Source organism: Sinohyriopsis cumingii, chromosome 17, assembly GCF_028554795.1.
Source record: "Sinohyriopsis cumingii isolate HCF-2022 chromosome 17, ASM2855479v2, whole genome shotgun sequence".
Taxonomy (NCBI): Eukaryota; Metazoa; Mollusca; class Bivalvia; order Unionida; family Unionidae; genus Sinohyriopsis; species Sinohyriopsis cumingii.
Window position 1 is genome coordinate 42,236,626 of NC_142977.1, and position 14,831 is coordinate 42,251,456.

The following is a 14,831-nucleotide window of genomic DNA, read 5'->3' on the forward strand; positions in this document are numbered from 1 at the left end:
TCTCTGTTTCCCTTAAATTAGGTTTATGTACTCAATAGTCTTTCGCTAGTATATTTCATTCATTGCATATATGATTTGTATCCATTTTGATGGCCCTTCTTACCTGTATTAATATTAAAGCTGCCACTTAGAATCACCATCGAGTTAGATGTTATATCTCATAGCCATTATGTGATTGACTCTAAATATGCTTCTCTTGTATCAAGCAAAGTTAAGCTAATCTCCTTTATGGACATGAATCAAATTTAAAGATGCTACAATACGATTATGTTATTTGTATCACTCCAATGATTATGCTTCTAATGCAAGCATTATGTACGACGGTCCGGAACACAGAGGGACTAAGAGTTTGTCCTTGCTGAGCGTATCGTCTGTTTCATCTGGTGGCACGGATGCCGTTTTGGACAACATCCGCGTCTACGACTTCCTCAACGGAAATATACGTAACTCAACATCAATATGGATGTCAGTTTTTGTATTCGGTTAAAGGACACGGAGAGAAAAATAAAGGACAATTATATTGTTTTAAAAAATTGGCCAAACTGAAACGTAATTAAGCTAGGTCAAATAATAAATAAAACATGCCATTTAAATAGAACATATGATCTTGATGTTTTATTGTTATTTGTAAGGGAAATGGAGAGGGAAGAACCCTGTAGAAATTCTAAGACTTCATAAAGGAACTTTTATGATTGCTTCTAAACAGACTCTCTCTCTCTCTCTCTCTCTCTCTCTCTCTCTCTATATATATATATATATATATATATATATATATATATATATATATATATATATCATAAGTTTGCGTTTTCTCTAAATTAACGTCAGTTCTAGGAATTTGTTTGTTGATACTACGACATGCACTGTCAACATATCACTCAATGAAACCATATTTTGATAAGGTCTTTGAATTCATACGTAGTAAGCATTTATTTGAACATGACAAATCGTACTGAGAGCTGAATTCTAATCTCAGGTAGAACTAATGATTCTCGGAATATGTTCCGAAAGGATACTGGAAGTAATTATTAACATCATAACCATTTGAATAGATGATTTAAGATATGTTCACTGATGTAGATGGATATAATTTTTACATAGAAGCCATGAAAATATTAAATTGTAACATTTTCATATTCTAGTATATTCTACCATCTGCGAAGATGACCTATCACTGTTGTGTTTTCAAGATGCCGGATATTGGCTGGAAGCATCACATGATCATGGTTGGTCTATTGATTCTGAACTCGAATAGTTAGTAAATAGGTTTAAAGTGTTCCTAATTTCCATAATGAAGAAGAGGTGCAAACATATAATTCAGTGAAAACTGATCATTTATAATATTGCTTTCTATCTGAAAAAATAGATTAAGAATAATACAGTATATGCAATGAATTTATAAAACACAGTAAGCATCTAGAATTTTACGTATCGTACTTCAACAATAATTATTCGAACTTTCTATTAAGTCTTTGCATGTGAAAAATCTCGTTTCTAGTTCCAAACAATTCATATTTTCCAAAAGAGAAAAATGTAAACTGTGTACATTTATATTTCTTTTATCACCGTTAATATATCCAGCAATCATACGTTTTTGTGTCTCCAAATGAGGAAGATCGCATCCTTAGGTGTCTACTTGTTTCAGGTGGAACCTGCGATTACCCCTGCCAACGAGAAGATTGTACACCACATCCTTATTTACAGATGTAGTGGCATTAATCCAAAGTTCGTGTGGGGCCGGCTAACTATGTTACGATGATATACCAAAGGATCTGAATCCCTGTTACGATATCACCATCGCCTGGGCTATCGGTTTAGATGTATGTTGTAATCTTTAAACAGTCACATGATTATCACCATCACCATTGCCACCCGCATTACCATTATTACTATTTTTCGTACGCTAAATACAACCAACACCAATTCTAACGCATTTATTACTACCGTTACCACCACTAATGATATACAAACGACAGCAGTTCACGCTTCCTTGCAGAAAACACTGTTCCTGTTGCTTCACATCTAATTAGGCAAGTTGCGACCTTGGTTTAGGGCTGGCTTTTACATAGAATATCATGTTATTGTCCCGGTCCGGTCTAAGCTTTCAATCAATGAAGGACTTCAATGAATATTTGTTACACTATATATACGAGTGGGATACTAGATGTATCATATATTGGGACGATGATATGGCTATTGGACCTATAATATTATTTGTGTCCGCCACCCTAAAATATACACGGGTATCACATGAGAGAATATTGTCTACCGGATTCATTATATAATCAAGTATAATGCTGCAGAAAAGATCATATATGATTTCTTCTAAATAGTCTCTCTCTCTCATTCATTTCTCTGATATAATTTTAACTTTTTAAAAAAACATACAATTCGGTTGCAAAACAGACAATTAACATATATAGTGTTCGAAGGTACTCTCCCTAACTCCTCCACTACCCCTTTTCTCTCTCTCCCTCTCTCTCTCTCCCCGTGATGTAGATCCACCTCTCTCTCTCTCTCTCTCTCTCTCTGTAGTGTCTGTGTCTGAATCTATTATGCTAAACGACTAACACACACACACACACACACACATTGAATGATATAGTGAATATTACGGTGTAAATCAAGCGCAATAATAACCTGGATGAACAGTTAGTAACTTCAGCAGTTTGAACTACTTGTATCTTCATCATTTCTCGTAGTCGTTTGTCTACAGAACAGGTAGTTGTATAAAGTAGCGAAAGGATGAAACGAATAATAACACCTTCACTGCCTCCAATTAGAAACGAATTCTCGTGGTTCGAAATCTGACATTTCTATGATTGCATGCTATTTTCCTTAATGTCGGAGACTTAGTTTATCCCAGCTTCGATGACCTTAAATGAGATATTCTAACCTTTCCCCCATGTACAATTTAAGTACCTTACCGATTAGTAACGTTTACTCAAAGGTTCTAGAGTTTTACAGTAGAAACGATATGAAGCAATAGAGAAACTTACAGCTTCCGCAGATGGTATAGGGCAATTAGCACGGAGTTAATCGAGAGATCAAATATGAGACCACGAGAGTTAGTTACCTTGTGTCAAGAGGTGGTAGAGGAGTGTGTTGAGATTTCATGAGGCCGTGCTTATATTGTTCTTTGTTATTTAAACTTTGAAGATTTAATCTCAAACTGTATCTTGTACTTATTTAATCAGTAATATATATATATATATATATATATATATATATATATATATATATATATATATATATATATATATATAAGTAGTTCATCTAGCAACTAAATAAATATAAACATAATGCGTCTGGTTGTTAGTTGATACACTGGGCATTAATTTGTAATTCCTTTTTAACTTTGATGTAATTTAATATATTATGTATTAATCTGTGCTTTCTGAATAACTCTGACCAGGAATCTCCATCAGTATGACGCAGGCATGATGGAGATCGGTTACTATGTCAACTGGAGACAACTCAATCCTCCATTTGAGAAAGCATTTCTTAGAAAGTCTTATTATGTTTCTCAGTACATAGAACGTGTAAGTTCACAACAGTTATTTCACATGATATAATGATCTAAACAAGTGTCATCCTTGTAGTCATTCACACATCTATTTTCATTAATAGCAAGCTAAAATAATAACAAGAAAGAAGCGTTTTCTTGAAATAAATCCGATCCCATCTGGATATAACATGAAGTAGAAAAGAAGACAGAAGTAAAGTTCGAGACATACTATAACCATTTCAAGGATTAACATGGATTTTTAAACAAATGAATAGACGAAAGTAGTTGTACACTGCTGAGTTTTGAAGATTGGTGGTGTGTACTCAAGGCGGTCATATTTACCGCTAGGCCAGGAATAGTTCCAAAAGTTCTTGGTCATAATATTTTCAAATTTCTATTGGCGGGTAATGACAAATTATTTATTGTAAAATTACTTCAATGAATTATCAAGTTTGTTCCTCTAAGAAAAAAGAGTAATTGTAATTTAACCAATTTTTGTCAATTGCTATCTGACAGGAACTAGAAGCCTACGATATAACATGATCAAACCTTTCATAATTCTGGAACTGTTTTGAGATGATATATCACCAGTTGAATAAATTCCGTTATTTAATTTCGTTTTCTCTGTCATTGATTCAGCCTGCCAACATCTAAACAGTTTGTAAATATAATTTGTATATAATTCTCCTTTTCTTTGCCAGGATGGCTTTCTTCATGAGTTGTGGATATACACACGGAACTAGTACACAGTGACATGAAGAATAGCGCGATAATCGTTTCAGTCGCGAGCATTAATACATTGACATATTTTGGAGAAATTCACATTACAGTTTTGTCAATATATTCAATTGCTGGTACTTGATTAGACATATGCATATAGAACTGTATGACACGTAGAAACAAAATTAAGAAAACGACTTAAGACAATATACAGTGAGATAAATCTGATGTCAGTAAATGGCCTCCCCATCAATCTGTTCAATGGTCTACTGCACGTATAAATACACATAGGGGCATAATCTATATATAATAAAAGAACTGGGCCGAAAGTAATGTTAGAGGTAAAAGGTGAACGCGGCTGTACTACATAAATAGGTTAAAATGTTACTTTGCTTTCATTTTCTCTGTTTGATCCGAATATCGAAACATTTGTAATTAAGATCATGTTTGATCATATAAATTTGAAAATCCCATTTACATACGGTTAAACATCTATGTATATAGTGATCAAAGCTTCAGTACACTGAATTGATCACGTGACAAATCAAACAAGTAATATAAAGCTTAATCGGCATGTGAGAGGGTGCTGATTTCACTATAGCTGATGTAATAAGAAAATACCATGTACTGCTGTCTTCGATAGGTTGAACTAGTTTTAATACGTAGTAAAGTATTGTCCTTGTAGTAAAGCAGATTTTATATTCAGCTTTAGGGCAGGGGATACAGCATCCAGTGTGTTGTGTAATAGGATCATGGGGGGTAATGTTAAAGTGTTACCGATTGAAGGTTTACTTTATAACATCTATATATCTCTAGTAAAATACAATACTAAAAGGATGAGCGCTCTATCTCTTTAGACTGAAGTAACAGTAAGAAAAGTGACTTTTTTAGCTTAACCTTTGAGGCAGAAAGAATGTTAATACAGGAGCCAATATATACAAGGTTAACTTTGCATGAAAATACCTTCATTTGTTCAATGTTTGTTCTGTACATGAACATAAGATGCCGGTGTATATTTTCTTTAGTTTTCACCTTAAGCTTTAGATTTACGTGCTCGCAATGGTATCCTAAATATAGCATATCATTAGTTAAAGTTTCATAAAACAATATCTATAACACTTTAAATATTATCCTCCAGAATTTGAACAACCACATAGTTACAAATTTCACTTGCCTTGCTGTGATTTTAACCGAATATTAAATGAATGTATTTATTAACTGACAGACGGTTTAGTTACGATATAAAACTGGGCAGAGTTTCATGAATTCTCTTCACCTGTCACACATTTACGTGCTAGAAAAGTACATTATAAAGGAAAGATGGAATGACAATGTGTTATGAAAATATGCTTAATTTACGACTGTTGTAAGAATGCACCAATAGTCGTATTCGAATCTTACACGTGACAAGTGTTCTTAGCTTTGTCTTGACCTTGACAAATGACACAGAACATGGCATGAACTACACTCTGTATCAAATTACATACATTCTTCCTAATATCTTATACAGCTAACACAAATATATAATGTTAATCTTTGATGCTCATTTAAATGATACATTTTAAAGTACAAGTTTAATGAAATTACATTTAATGACTTCAGAGTCACAGTCCTAAAATGAAACCGGGTAAACTACACACATGCATTGACCTCGCTTTTAGGACCATGCTATTGACACGTGGTAGGTACACACAGCTCTCTGCATGGGTTATGCATATTAACCATTTCAAAGGATTTCTTAGACAAGGCCATCTAAGAAAGAACATCTTTTAATGAAATCGTCATTAAGTCAGGTACAATGTACTACTTTATTTATATAAAAGGAACAGGATAATTCAAGTAACAGCTGCAAACAATTCCTGCAATATATATATATATATATATATATATATATATATATATATATATATATATAGAGAGAGAGAGAGAGAGAGAGAGAGAGAGAGAGAGAGAGAGAGAGAGAGAGAGAGAGAGAGAGAAAGAATTATGTAAAGAAAGCAAATCAGGTGCACTGGATCCAGAAAGGGATCACGTGTGTCAGGGATTGATTAAGAAAATGCAATAAAGTGACAACGAACAGCGCAAAATTAGTATCTAACTAGCATGAGCGCTTTCGATTCACCGGGTAACAACTGGCTTATCATGGGATCGTCGGATGTGATACAATAAAGTTTATCTACAGGAACAAACCCGTAACATCCTACCGGAGACCACATATTCTCAAGGTCATACTGGTCAATGCGAAGCTAACGCCAATCACCCATCAAGACCTCCCTTGTCTTTCTGGCCCCTGTGGCGATAAAAGGTGCAAAACCTGTCAACATATGATAGAGACCAGGACATTTTCTAGCACAGTGACCATAGAAACACTAAACATACATGGTCCAAATGAAACGTTTATAACAGAAATTGTAAGATATGTAGCCGTCCGAATGTCGAAGAAACTGAATTAAAAAAACTACACAAAAGGATCAACCGTCATGGATCTAATTCGATGACAAAGAAGCTGTACAGAAGCTCGGTCGCAGAACATTTCTCCTCCCCCGGTCGCACTTTCAATTCAGCATTTGGTCACAACCCCAAATCGGGTTTCGAAACCAAGAAAGAAAAGGAATCTTACTGGATACACAGCCTTAGAACATTGAAACCAAGCGGTTTAAACAAAGAAGACTAGAAAAAAACAGCCATAAACAAATAACGTTATCTTTTGCAGCCCACGCATTTACTTTTCAATAATTTTCTAAATTTGCTTAACAGTCCATAATTACTAATATAACAATGAAATATCCGGGACATAATTTGCACTTACATAAATTTACATAAAATAAAAGATGTCGCTATGGCTAATGGATTTATAGGTCAATAAAATAATTTCCAGCGTCCGCAACAAATAAACTAGTTGAAACATAATAAATTTAAAGGTTTAATTCCTGTAGAAACTACCATGCAAAGTTTTGCAAACACAACGGTTTTTCTCTTTTATTTGTTTGTCATGTCTCTGTTTTATATATATATAAAGATAGAGAGAGTATGTGTGTATGTGCATTAAATCACAGGAGTCTGACGTTTTGTCAATAAAGTACGGCGAAATCTCTGACAATATTGAAATCCATTGATCGGTAATATAAATAAACACAAGGAGTGCAAGCGTGACCACAAACCTTCGCTCGATTCGACATTTTCTCACGCGTCTTTCTTTTATCACTTCAAAATCGCAAGAAGACTGAAAAACTACTCATATACATTCAAAAGACAATAACGTAGCAACGCATAACTCTCAAATGACCATGTCCTGAATCCAGTCCGGCGAATTAACCTTTATTTTCACCACTTTGGTCAAAGTCCCTTTCTAGCAAAATCGGCTAGACGGAAGTAGCGCATTCTACCAGTTTCTACCCTGCAGTAAATATGCGTTAGGGTCTAGTAATTGTACCGAAGACGGCGCAGAATCTGTGTTATCTTTGAATATTAGGGAAATTTAATAATGCGGCATCAGCAGAATAGTTATTTGCTCAGAACAACGAATACATCATTTAAATGTTATTTACAGTATTATATTACTACTATTTGCAAACGTTGTAAATAAAATGCTCTCACTCCGCACATACATACCTTCATACACACCTACATACATACATACATTTATACATACATACAATACATACATACGGGTGTTTATATCTATATGTGTATATATAATAATAATAATAATAATGAGGACTTTATATAGAGCCTAATCTTTAGAAGCTCTCAGCGCTTTACAACATTAGACAACGCCTATTAAATAATAATATATCATTATTATTTATTATTATTATTATTATTGCAACAAATTATTTATCGTCACCAAGACACCATAATGTCAAAATATTAAACATTAGAATGAGAAATAAACAAGCGTGTGATACTGATAACGGCACACTTGGCAGCCTTAGTTGTCTGGCATGTGTCATCTTCCCTCGGAAAAACAAACATTTCAACCACAAATACTCCAACCATTATCTAATTAGCTCGACAATACGACGTTGACACTTTCTACCTCTTTGTATGCAGAGGTGTATAATACTACAGACGATTGGCTTGGCTAATGATATCGTCTTGATAAAATTATAGTATTTCCATTGTTTACTTTAACTAGTTCTGTTTATCTTTATTGTCGCCAGTATATTTATTCAAATTTATGACATCCACAAATTATATTAGACTGTTACTGTGCTCTGTTAGCAAGTGGAAAGTTTTCGTTATTCTGTATATTTTGTTAAATCTTTCCTGCAATTCTGAATTAATTTGTTTGAGAGTTAAATGTTAAATATCAATCAGAAGAAAGACGTTACTAATCAACGATCATCAAATCTGGTACATGTAAGCAGAGGAATTGAGTGGCTACAATATTAGAGGATTATAGAAAAATAACCACAGGATAAACGAGCAAGGCACGGATACGGTTATCCATAATAGAATGTATGTATGTATACGTGTGTGTGTAATTTTTTTAAAATACTTGCACCCAGAGCCGGCGCCAGACCCGGTCAGACTATCTGGCGCCCTAGGCACGGTTAGATTCTGGCGCCCCCCCCCCCCCCGAAAATATCAATTTCAAAATTATAACAGTAATTTTGTTTTTAAAAATGCGCCCCCTGAAATCAGCGCCCTAAGCGGCTGCCTAGTTTGCCTATATGATAACGTCGGCCCTGCTTGCACCTCCTATTTGACGTCCTGCTGTCAATATTTTATAGTAACTGACAAAGTAGAGTGATTAAAAAAAATACTACATACGAACAATATTAATAAATAACATCGCTTTTGGATATATTTTTTCTTATTTTATTATCCCTTCATTGAATGCTTGTTTTTTGTTTGTTTGTTGTTGTTGTGCGGTTTTTTTATATGCAAACTCCATGTGGTTATTTTATTGCTAAAATGCAAACACCGGTACATAATTAAGAAACACCGTTGAATTTTATTATTCTTAAAGCCATGCCAGAATGGGCTAAAATCTTAAATGAGTAAGTAATATATTTTTATTTTTTTTACATAACTTTTATCAACTCGTTACATACATACATATAGCTGCTGATAGCGTTCAGACTGTCAATTTATCTGTTTCAGTTTGCTTTTCTTTGCTAATGTTTCTTCTCTCTCTCTCTCTCTCTCTCTCTCTCTCTCTCGTACCTACTTGTGCAGAAATAAGCAAGGAATGTTTCATGAACATGTATGTTAACTGGATATGAGACAGAAGAAAAAAAATAATACCTTTAAGACATTTTCATATAAAACTTAAGATAAATTTGCAATCTCGTTTTATGTTGGTACTTTAAATATACCGCCGTGCGCATAGAGCACCATCCTGGTACTAAAATTAGCACCTGTCACATAAAACAATGGACGACCTCAGCATGGAACAGTATAGCACTCTCAGATGTGCCCAGGATAGACACAATTTGTTATTGACTGAACAATGTGGATGTGGCAAAACATATGTTTTACAGTAATCATTTGGTATCATATTACTAGATAATGATTCATATTTTGCATCAGTGATAGAGCGTTACATGCAAGTCTGGAATCGGGTGATAAATGCCCTGCAGTAGTTTCCAACCCACCGTCTCCCAATTTCACTGTGTTGCGGGGTCCTAGGTGGGTAGGGGGCTCGAAAGCAACATCTCCGCCTTTAATCTGGTCGTGATAAATGTTACCACGATAGTTTAACGTAGAGTTTGAAACGCACTACACCGCAATGTTGACATTATAAATATTTCGTTTAACATATTCCCCCTTCGTTTATATCGAAAAACTCATGTTTCTTTTAAAAACTCAATAATTGAGTTGGAACTATAATATTATTTTGTTCGGTTTACTTTGTGTTACGAGACATACTGCCTTGAATAAGTAACGAGAAATAGAAAAGTGTGTGTCTGTGTGTTTAAGCGTGCAAGAAACTCCGAGACATTTTATGTTTTATTGCCTTTTATTCTTATCTTTATCTAAGATTTCCATTATGAATATTGTAAACAAATAAAGCCTTCATAGAACATAGACTGGTTAAAATGTTAATCAAGAGATATAAAAATCAATAGACCTGGTGAAAATCTTATAAGAACACAAAAAATAAAAAGATAAATGTATACAGTCCTAACTTCAAGACAATTTAATCGTAAACAATGACTACTTAACATTTAATAATTATTTCTTAACCTATGTAGTACTTTACAAATTCGCACCTCCACAAAATGATACATAAATGCTGACACATCACTTACAGGAATTATATGTGTGAAATTCATATCATTGTCACACTTGTTCGTTTGATCAATTCATAAACAGGTCTTTTTCTACAAGCCACTCGTGGATATATGGTATCACGGTACCAATTGTTTTTCCATATACCTCAATGCTAATGTTTTGTGAAATAAATATACTTTCTATCCTACTTGGGTATGCATGTCACACACTGTCATATACAACAATGCTAGATTGTCAATTTGACAATGACATAACCAGGTACTCCATTGCATTTAAGAGAGATAACTCTACTGGAACTAGACAGTGGTAAGATTTATCTAGTCACAACAAGCACATTTTCAGCTATGTGTACCATATTTTAAAAAAATCATAAAAAATACAAAATATGATCTAGATAGAAATTATCACAAACTCACATGTTGCCAAGAGGCTCAACATTTTTTAAGCCAAACAGAAAGTACAACTCTTACATAATGCATCAATCACAGCTAGTGTTGTTCTTTAATTCTGAATACAATGTTCCATACACCTTAAGCTCCGCCCACCTGGACTTGCGCAATTGGTACCGTTATACCATATATATATATATATATATATATATACCCGAAGTTTAGCTTCTCTAACCGATTTTGATTTGTGATTTGGCATTCAAAACACATGGTACTGTTGCAGAGAAAAATGACGCCTTCAAAATAGAGTTCGATTTGGAAGACACGGTTGTTTGCCCAAGACAAATGCTGCTTACGGACGGTCCATATTGTTGTATTGTTGGATTTGTGTTTAACCCATTCTTGATGCCTCTCTTTTGACAGAAGTAGTTCTCTATCAGGTCAGAATTGAAAAATCCTGGACTGATGGCCCTGCCATTTCCGACATTTTGGTGACAGTGATCTAAAACCCACCAGGGAAGCGTTTAGGTCATCTCTTGTTTCTTTGCTCATGAGATGCTTCCCTGGGACAAGTATGGGTGACTCAGAGACCGTTTTTTCCCAGGTGCTGCAAAAGTGTAGAACCTCGTGAAGCATGCCCAGGCGAGGATCACTAATATCGGTAATTGCTCGATTTTAGTCACAAAGAACTTCAGTGATCTTACTGGTTTGTTGCAAGCGTTTTACAGTCCCCTGTATACTGTGTTAGTCAGTGAGGCCTGATAAGATCGCATCAAAAAAAGCATTTCCTTCTCGAGAACTTCTATTGCTAAAGAGTTCCGCATCTTTGTGAGAGGCGTCAATTCAAGATGTTCTTTCGACAGTTTTCTGTGCAATCTGAAAACTCTCTGAAGATTAAACTTGAACGCCTCTGTAAAATGGTCCCAAATTATGACCGAGCCGTCTCCAATGGACAGAAATCGTCCCGATCCATGTTTATTTGCTGATTTCCTCGATTCCAAGTTATTCCGTATTTTCTTTAAAACGTGCATCACGTCTTGAATGATGCAAATCCTATGGCTAGCATCATACATATTCTTCGTCATATACCCTTCTTCTCTGGGGTCGCCTGTAAACAACATAGAAGAAAATGAGCGATTGGTAGATGCTCCATCCATCATTATATAATCGACAATCAAACCCCTGTCGTCAGGTTTGTCAACGCCTTCCCATACGATTTGAAAAATCGGGTGGGTTGTGGCTGTAAAATATGCAATTGGCCACCTAAATCCTGTGAAACCGTGAACGATTAACTGGAAAACATGGGATGCAAGCTTGATCTTTTTCTGACCTTTCATTATCACGTCAATTCTGTTGTTTATATTCCCCATGTCCACAGCGCCTACCAACTTCCATGCGTCCCCTTCTTTTGATATTTGTAAGTCGTCCTGAATTGTCATTTCATCAATTAAAATTCAACCATGCTTTCCAAATTCACTTATCTTCTGTCTATCTGCCTCTCTAACCATCCAAGTCAGATTTTCGTCAGCATGTCCGGGTTGCTGTTTAAATGAATTTTTGTAGTGCTGCAAAAGACGTTTGGATGGCAGTGTCAGAAATCCGGATGACTTAAGGTCCTCATAAGTAATGGGTGACCTGCACCATAGACTCAAAGAAAGGCTTATAATATCCGGATTCCACCGCCTGGGTCTTGGATCCTTCTCTTTCTTGTTATTTCTAAGTTGAGATTCCAACAAACTGTTAAATCTCTCTGGTACATCATTGCATGTAAAAACCTTAAGCAGTTTATCTGGTTCTGTGACACCATTTGCAGTTAGCATTACGTCCGGAGTCTCGGCCACCATCACATTTGGTTCAAATTTCACGCTTGGTGTTTTTACAAGAGTTATCACATTATCTTCATTTGTTTCCATATCAGAAACAATGCAGGGATCATCATCATCCTCTGCTTTCCTTTTCTTTTGGCAATGAAGACTAGATATACACCCATTGCGTAATTCCACATTGGAAGTCAAAGGTACGATGATCTTGCACACTGAATATCGTACACGTTGATCAATCTGTGTTTCGTTGCAAAACCTTGACCAATCTTCCTTGACAGCTTTTTTTGACGTCACAAACTTCTCGTCAAATCTCATTCCCTTGCAGAGTTTTAGTTTCTTGCATAAGTACACCAATCCATCTACGTTGCTCTGTGTAAAGTCTATTTGTTGCTGGATATGTAGTGTAGCCCCTCTAATCATCAAGCACGTTGTTTTTCCAAAAGTCATAGTACATGTAACAATTTTGCCATTTACAACATGTAAGGTGGGACATGTAATCGTCAAGTGCCCCAATCTATCTTGACCTGCTTCACATTCATTGGGAATAAGGACTTGCGTGTCGTCGGTTGAAATTTTACATCTCTCTACAAGACCATTATAACAAGTGTATCCAATACGATTTTTATAAACGAATGTACGTTTGGATTCGGGAAATAATGACGTGATCACTCTTGACAGTATGTCCTTCGAAGGGGTAAATCGAAGAGGGACAAAAAAATCAATGGCATTGGTGTACATGTCTCCAAATATTGTCATTCCTCCTACTTCGGGTTGGTAATTGGTTGTCAGCCTGGAAATACAATCGTTTCGTTAAGTGAGTCATTAAAGTTTGAGAGAGAGAGAGAAGACTAATGAAACAATCGGTTTACTATGAAAACGTGTTTAAAATCCAAACATAATAATAATGCATCTCCATGTCGGTGAGCTATATCGTGAACTTTAAACTAAACGTAAACAGCATGCTTTCTGTGCATGCAACCATTCCACCTTTAAAAATGTACTTATATGCTAAAAGAGTTTACTTCGTTATTTAACTTAACATGTCTTATAATCGTTGACTCAAAAAATGAATGATAGCCATATAATAATGTTTTCGTTGTCATGTGATGGTGCTAGTCAGAAATTTAAAAATGTCCTGTTTAAGAGGGTTGAGGCAATCATGCGCGAATATTAAATTTGTAAACGTTTAAGTCACCATCATATTGAACATTTCTTATACGTTTTTATAAATAAATAAAGGAAGTGAAAAATACATGTACTGTCGTTCTTTAAATTGTACGTTTGTGAATCTTGTCTCCATGCAGAAATATTATTTCATTACAGAGTCACATTGGCAGTCCCTGATGACGCAGAAAAAAACAAATCGACAGTATAAACTGTAATACTTATATCCATTTCTGGAGATATGTGTTTTCTTTCCAATGTAATTAAAACTAACATTTATTCATGTCATGTGTGTTCACTTTTTCAGACGTATAATCAAATCCTTAAATGACAAGAAAATGGTGGCAGTTACATCCTCGACTGAAATGCCCACGCTGAATTTCGTCAACTGCGGTGGAACTACACTTCATCATTGGGCTGGCCTTTATGATGGGAGATATGGCAAAGAAGATCTAGTTAAGAAACATCTCCAGGACGATAGTTCTGACATAGCAAATAGAATTCGAGCGACAGATATACTGGTAATAGACGAGATAGGGATAGTGTCTAGAAAACGTTTGAGACGTTGTAGTACATCTGCAGAATGATTCGGAATCCATTTGCCGTTTTTGGAGGAATTCAGGCAAGTAATGCGACAATTTCAAAATCATTTTCACGAATCGTTGTTCATACATTCCTTCAAGTTAGGGAAGGATGAGAGCCGGGAAGCAATAGTTGTGGTGATGACTGTAGAGCTGCGAACGATCTGTTTTGCCCTCACCTTAAAATGTGCATGAGTTTACTGTCAAGTTAACATGGCTACAAAGGCTTCTTGAAACGCTTAAAATGTTGGAGCTTTCATGATCTCAACCCCACCCCACCACCACACCCGTTCTGTCCTATAGTCCCTTCGCGTACCTTGTGCACGCCCTCCGCCCCATGCAGCATACTGAGGGATTTTTGTGGATTCACCCCTGGCCCCGGCGGCAGAACAATTGTGCCCTC

General features: G+C 35.5%; 2 pseudogenes; one reads left to right on the forward strand and one right to left on the reverse strand.

Annotated features, from left to right (window-relative positions):
• The window catches only part of LOC149778504 (DBH-like monooxygenase protein 1), a 65,821-nt pseudogene that overhangs the window by 12,136 nt on the left and 38,854 nt on the right, over positions 1 to 14,831 (forward strand).
• Positions 11,091 to 13,130, reverse strand: LOC149778505 (uncharacterized; annotated as a pseudogene).